Here is a 6511-nt window from a genome sequence, read left to right on the forward strand (position 1 = left end):
AAAACTAACAAAGAAAGGCTTTAGTGGGCAGTCTAGACTAACTTCACATAAAAACTATTTAAAAATGCACTTAAGTTTATTCTCTGAAGTACAATCTGTATGATCTTTTTTATTAAAATCCCTATTACTTAGCAATGGATTTTCTCCTTGTCTGTATAACAATCTACTCCTTCTTTTGAATCATACATCAGCCAATCTCAATTGAATTGTGTAATAATTACTTCTTGATAGACTACTTTCCTCAATTTTTCAAAGTGTGCTCTAACGTTTCCTTGCTTAGTTTTATGACACAGGGTTAAAAGCACAGGCGGAACTTCATACATATTCTTTTCAAGGTTCTGTGGGCCTCTGCTAGAGGCCTCTCTTCCTTCATTTTTCTTAATGCTAAAAATTAACAATATTTTGCATTTTGCACAGGAGCAGTACTTTTCTTATAGTTTTCTCCTCAATTAGTTATTTTTTCCTAATCACAAATGGAATACAAACAACAAAGAAAGCAAATAGTCCAAAGAGCTAAAGCTGGGAGATCCCCAGAACCATTTGCCATAGAATTAATTGGAACATTTTCAAATATGCTTGTGTAAGTAATATAAAAATTACATGCAAGCTAGTATATGTTATATTCCGAACACATTCCAATATTCAGTTTTTTATTCCATTTCTGATGGTACATTTTCAGAAAACAATTCATAACTATTTACACCTCATTTTGAACAATGGTTGCAGCTACTCCTTCCAACACACCTTGTCTCCTAAGTTAACACAAAAAATGTAACTACCACCAAATATTAAACTACTCACTGTCATTTCCATCGGAAGGTTCAGCTTCCATTACTCAGTAAATAATTTCACTATCTACAGATTTTGCCAGTTCATTAGCAGCAGACATTTGTCATATTACAAACTAAGATTCCGACTAGTTTTCTTCTGCATAGCAATTCCTTTAACAATACAGTTTAACTCACCATCCCATGACAACACATTTTGTCAACAACATCTCACAAGACATTCGACCAAGGGATTTACTTTATTTTATTTTGAAATAACACACTGATATCAGTCTTCCATCAGATTTTTAATACTAACTGAATTTTTCCTGTCCTTATAATTGACATCCACAAGTCAAAACACATTTCTTTTTTTCCCTTCTTTTTTTTTTAAAGCCCAAAATCTTTCCAGCTACTACAGTAAGACAGCGATCATTTTTAAAAGAGATAACTCTGTAAGAAGTTAGCTGGAAGTGGAAATAAATTATGCCAAGAATGGAGGAATAAAGGGAACTGAAATTTAAGAAAAAGCAGCTTCCACACTTCTAACCCGAGGGGAAAAGGGAAGTTTGGCAATCATATTACTCTTCATCTTCTATTGAGCTTTCCTCAGATATATTTTATTTTGCTTTCTGATTGTTACAAATAGATACTCTTATGTCATTGTAGATGCTAAGAAATACAAGAAAGCTAATTTTGGTATACTAGTTAGTAAAAACAAGGTCATCTTTTAAGACTAATGTATCATAATCTGTTCAGCAGTTTTAGTTCGTCCCTACAAACAACAAAAAAAATCTTACTGAATTTCTCAAGAACTAGCAGAGCACTGTGTTTCAAAACTGAACATGTGTTATTTTTTTCAGTTCTAATGTCCAAGAATATTATGCAATTTTACAGATTATCAACTTTATCTTTCCTTTTTTACTTTACCCTTTTGTAAAACTACAGCTCCTTTGGTTTGATCTATACTGGGAAATCGTTGGCTACCTTGAAATGCACACACAATCCAAAGTCTCTCGTATTTTTCACCCACCCGTATGAGGAGCAGATAAAACTTTTTTAGTTGTTTCTTTTTTTAAAGGCCTCTCCTGCTAATCTCCTGCTCCATTTAGAAGCTTATAGCAAAAAATCTGGGTTAGAAGCCCCAGTAACTAGAAATGTGCACTGAATATCCTCTGTATACTTCTGTCTATGCTCACAGTAGCACAGACAAGAGCTCTCCTCTGCCCACTTCAGGCTGCAAGGCAAAGATCCTTAAATTCATAAACCAGAATTATTTTGCTGTTTATCTTCAAAATGTGACTTCCACTTCTCATTGGCTTTTATATTGCTTTCTTCCATCTCCACAATGATTTTCTGCAAAAAAAAGTCTAAAATCCTAATGGAATAAAAGTACATGGGAATAATTTTGTGCCATTTGAACTACTTGATGAGGTCAGTTACTAACATGCATTTATATTCCCAAAGCCATTTACACATAAGACAAATCAAGAGACTGTTCTACGGTGTTTTCATAAACAGATGATTATATTTGAAAAAAATTGTTCCAAAGTGATTTGGGCCAATGAAAAATTTCATGTATTAGACATCAGAGGCTGAATTTCATCGCAAAAGAAAAGACTATTGGCTGTACTAGTTACATCACTCCAAGTTAACATCCTCACTGATGTTAAGAAGTCTTTAGGTTTTGAACTGGTTACATTTAAGTATGCTCAGGTCCTAGCCACTTAAAGCAGAACATAAGCATCTCTAACATATTCCAACAAAAAGAAAAGGGTGATTAATAAAAGCCCAAGAATTTATTCTGCTTTGTTAAATACATGCTTCACTCCAATTTTTATTGAAGACTTTATTTTAGTCAAAAGCCCTTACATAGTAACACAATCAGCACAGCTAATTTCAGTTGATTTTTCAAAATCAGCAGAATTCAAAAGTTAAATCCAAAGCCATATTCTCATTTAACAGGATTTTAATGCTTTTTTTTTGGCAATACTGAATTATCAAACGGTACATTATATTATATTAAGAATTTACACGAACCTAAACATTGACTAAGGGAAGAGGGAATTAAAAAAAAATTGTTTCTTTGCCACACATATGCTGCTAGAGCAACACAGTCATGTAAACCTGCAATGATTAATTGCTTCATGCTATATGTGTAATAGTTATTAAGTCCTACATATAACAGAAACTTAAAGGTTTTCCTGACATACTTTCCCTGCAATGCTAAGAAATTTAAAGTAAAAAATCTAGCACCCTGTAAATATTTCTGACATATTATAGCCACTCTGACAGGTGATCATTTCTCTGGAATCTCCAGTGCTCCTCTGTAAAGCAACACCACATTTGCAAAACACAGCTAAACTTAAGTCTGCTTCTGGTTAAACTAGCAGGTCCTCAAACACAGCAAACGCATATCCCAAGCAGAAGGAATTAGAACTTTTCACTTACAGAAAGCAATGAAAAACAAAAACTCCTTCTTACTCCTTCTTAAAAAGTATTGTAGTAAATTTTAGCAAAAACCATGCAATGTCACTGTTCTACAAGGGAAAGAAAATAAGCAGGTACACCACTCTAGGACCTGTTCTTTTCTACAAGCCTTTGGAATGCCTCTCCTAGACACTCCCAACTCCTGCTGATGGGGAAGAAGAGGTTTCTCTCTTGAGCCATATTAAGTTCCTTCAAGAAAACAGAGGTGATACTTCCAACTGTCCTTACCTATGGGCACTTTGTCACCACAGGAAAACGTCAGCAGATTATGATAAATCTGAACAAACACCTACACAGAGAAATGGGCTACTGATGCAATGACAACAAACTTTTAAAGAAGGACCCAGATGTAATCAGCTCCTACCCTCTGCATTTGGACACAGACCAAAGCAATATGAAGGAATGCCACTAAGCATCACTTAGCTCAGAATTCAAAGGAAGAGTTCAGCAGTTCTGGTTTACAAGTTTCGTAAGGACAGCAAAAATGACAAGATCTTGGTTAATACAACACTACCATGGAAACTGGGGAGCCTGCCCCAGTTGACACACTTTCATACAGGAAGGCACACTGGAACAGCTTTTCTGATTTTGAGTTGCTATGCAATTGCAGGTGAATGTTATCCTGTGCAGGAGCAATTACGTGCAGTACTAACCCAACTTAAAAGATATGACATTTTTATCAGTAGCTTCACTCCTTCTCTGCAGTCTTTATGAAAAAAGAGTAACTTACAAGAATCACTTAAGCACAGCTTGCAGCTAGGACTTATTTTTGTTTATTATTCCATCCATTACCTCACTACGCCTTCACACTTCATTATCTATAAATTCTAAAATGAACTTGGGGGGTTTTTTTTGGGGGGGATTTAGGTTTTGGGGTTTTTATAAGCTAACAATGACTGTTTCCTGTAAGTGCATAAAGAGTAGTTATTTCCAATTAATAAACATGGCTTAGGCCATAATTTTTTGATTATGGCACCTTAGTTTTCAAATCTACTGTTTTAATGGCATAGGAATACTGAACATGAGTAAACTGAATGCAATACCAACTTCCTGTCATAGATCCTTACCTCTGATTCTTCTTTGTGTCCAAGACCCAGGAGAAATGTCTTTCCACACACATTGTTTCATGAGAAACAACAGAGAAGTGGGTAAAAATTCCAACTTATCAAAATTTCCAACTTCATATGGAAAGATAAGAAGGAAAAAAGAAAAGCAATAAAACTAGCAAACATATCACCTTCTTCCAAGGGTTCCACAGACTCAGGAAAAGGGGTTGGCTCTGAAATCAATCAGTATTCCTGTGATTTAAGAAGCACTTGAAGACAGGTGATTATTTAAACTTTAGTGCCAACACTTAAACAAAAACATACTGGCTGACTTAAAATGTTTTTTCATTGATGTTTAGTAACAAATGTAAACTATTCTTCCAAAAAAATAATCCAAATTCTTTTGGTAATGAAATGTCCCATGTTGAGAGATTAAATCAGTCCCAGGTATGTAAAACTACTCCTAAGTTTTCAAGTATAATAGTGAGTTTAAGGGAATTATTCTACAGTATCATCGGAGAAAGTCTACTGACAGTATTAAGTTGGTGAACCTAGAAGCACTTTAAAATACAGCTCAAAATACATATTGAAAAGGTAAAAAAGGGGTTCTAAACCCACAGTTTCACAAGCAACATCAACTGAAAATATTTCTAGTTGCCCCATTTGAAAGCATCTTTATCAAGAGTCCAGGTAAATTGTGCTTCTGCAGCCCTAAGATTTTTCTCAGAATGATGAAAACCCCTGCAGATGTTTTCTCTATGCAAAATTTCTTTAATCTTTATTAGTATTAAAATCAACAAGAAACAATAATTCAGTTTATACCTTGACCAACACAGACTCACATAAGGCAGCATACAAAATTTAAAAAAAAATAAACAACCAGTCCAAGTTAGTAAAGCATTATCACAGACAATAATAATCAGTTTGTTTCTATATCACAAAGGGATTAAACCAGAATACCAGTTTGAAGGGGAGACTCATTACTATGAAGGCCATACCGTCTTTCACATGTATGATCCTATATAACCCAGCTACCTGCAGTGGGTGACTGCATCACCTAGTAAGTCAGTATTATAAGACTTGCATAACCTGAGTTTTTTTCAATGCACAATATCCTGATGACTTATTATATGACACAGGTGCCCTGAGAAAATACAACTGAAATATAAATACCTCTTTTTACTGTTTCACCCAAACATCAAAGAGCTCCCATTAAAATGATGAGGTGGTGTTAAGTCCTTTTCTTTCTTTGATATATAGTTTAAACATTTACAGATCTGGAAGCAGAGCTCCTAGTTAAACTGGGATGAGAATTGGTATCGTTCCAAAAATAAGACAACTACAAATAAAATCAAGTAAGTAAACAGTTGGATTGAGTTGTAACATTTTGCAACAACGTAAACAAAGATAAATGACACAAACAGGTCTTTTGAGATCTTGAATTCACAGTCTGCTCAGCCAAACACCCATCATGAGGGCCCCGAGAGACAAGCAGATACCGATAATCTGAGCGGTGCCCGAAACCACTTCGCGCCCCACCGTGCCCTCTGCCTCTGAGCCGAGGCACACTGTGGCACTGTGAGGAGTGACAGCAGTGCACTGGAGAGGGGAAACGGCTCTTCACCTCCTCCCTGCCCGGCTTCACCAAAGGAAGGTGAACTGAAACGTAACAATATCCTTCTCCTGTTTTCACCCGGCAGATAAGCAAGCGGGGGCCGGCCGTGGAACTGCCTCACTGACTCCCGGCCACTAAAGCCTCTCGCAATCCACTCAGCGTTGACACAGGTCAGGACTCAGTCCTCAGTCACCCTCGCAAAGGCCGTAGACAGGAATAAACAAGGTTATTCGCCTGACACCGGACACCGCCGACACTCTCCCTCTCTCTCCCCCCGCCCCACACCTCCACAGACTCAACATAGCCCCGACCCTCCCTCCCGTCGCCAGGTGCGGGCCCAGAGGCCCTGAGCCCTGTCCAGACTCGAGCCAGGGTGGGAGACAGTAGGGAAACACAACAATCCTCCGGGCACCATATGGGGCATCGGGAGGGGAGAAGCAACAGCCGCCACCCCCCGCCAGCAGAGCCCGAGGGGTGCGACGAGTTGTACTGCCGGAAAAGAGAGACCGAGACCTCAGCAGAGCTCCCTTCGCCATTTTAGCCCCCACGCCCATTCCCCTCCTCCCCGCCCCTCGGTGACAGGGGCAGCTCGC

At 37.7% G+C, this 6511-nt stretch overlaps 1 protein-coding gene across 2 annotated transcripts in view; it reads right to left on the bottom strand.

The window, feature by feature from the left end:
• Positions 1–6157, bottom strand: part of WWP1 (WW domain containing E3 ubiquitin protein ligase 1) — a 56008-nt gene extending 49851 nt beyond the window's left edge. The window contains exon 1 of one of the 2 annotated variants that reach the window (XM_025895631.2): positions 5928–6157. The gene's annotated coding sequence lies outside the window, so the exon portion shown is untranslated. The remainder of the gene's footprint in view (positions 1–5927) is intronic. The other variant, XM_018078755.3, reaches the window with a different exon arrangement.
• Between the last annotated feature and the right edge of the window lie 354 nt (positions 6158–6511).

The sequence above is a fragment of the Manacus vitellinus genome, unplaced genomic scaffold (genome assembly GCF_001715985.3).
Source record: "Manacus vitellinus isolate BGI_N305 unplaced genomic scaffold, ASM171598v3 scaffold_1_pilon, whole genome shotgun sequence".
Taxonomy (NCBI): domain Eukaryota; kingdom Metazoa; phylum Chordata; class Aves; order Passeriformes; family Pipridae; genus Manacus; species Manacus vitellinus.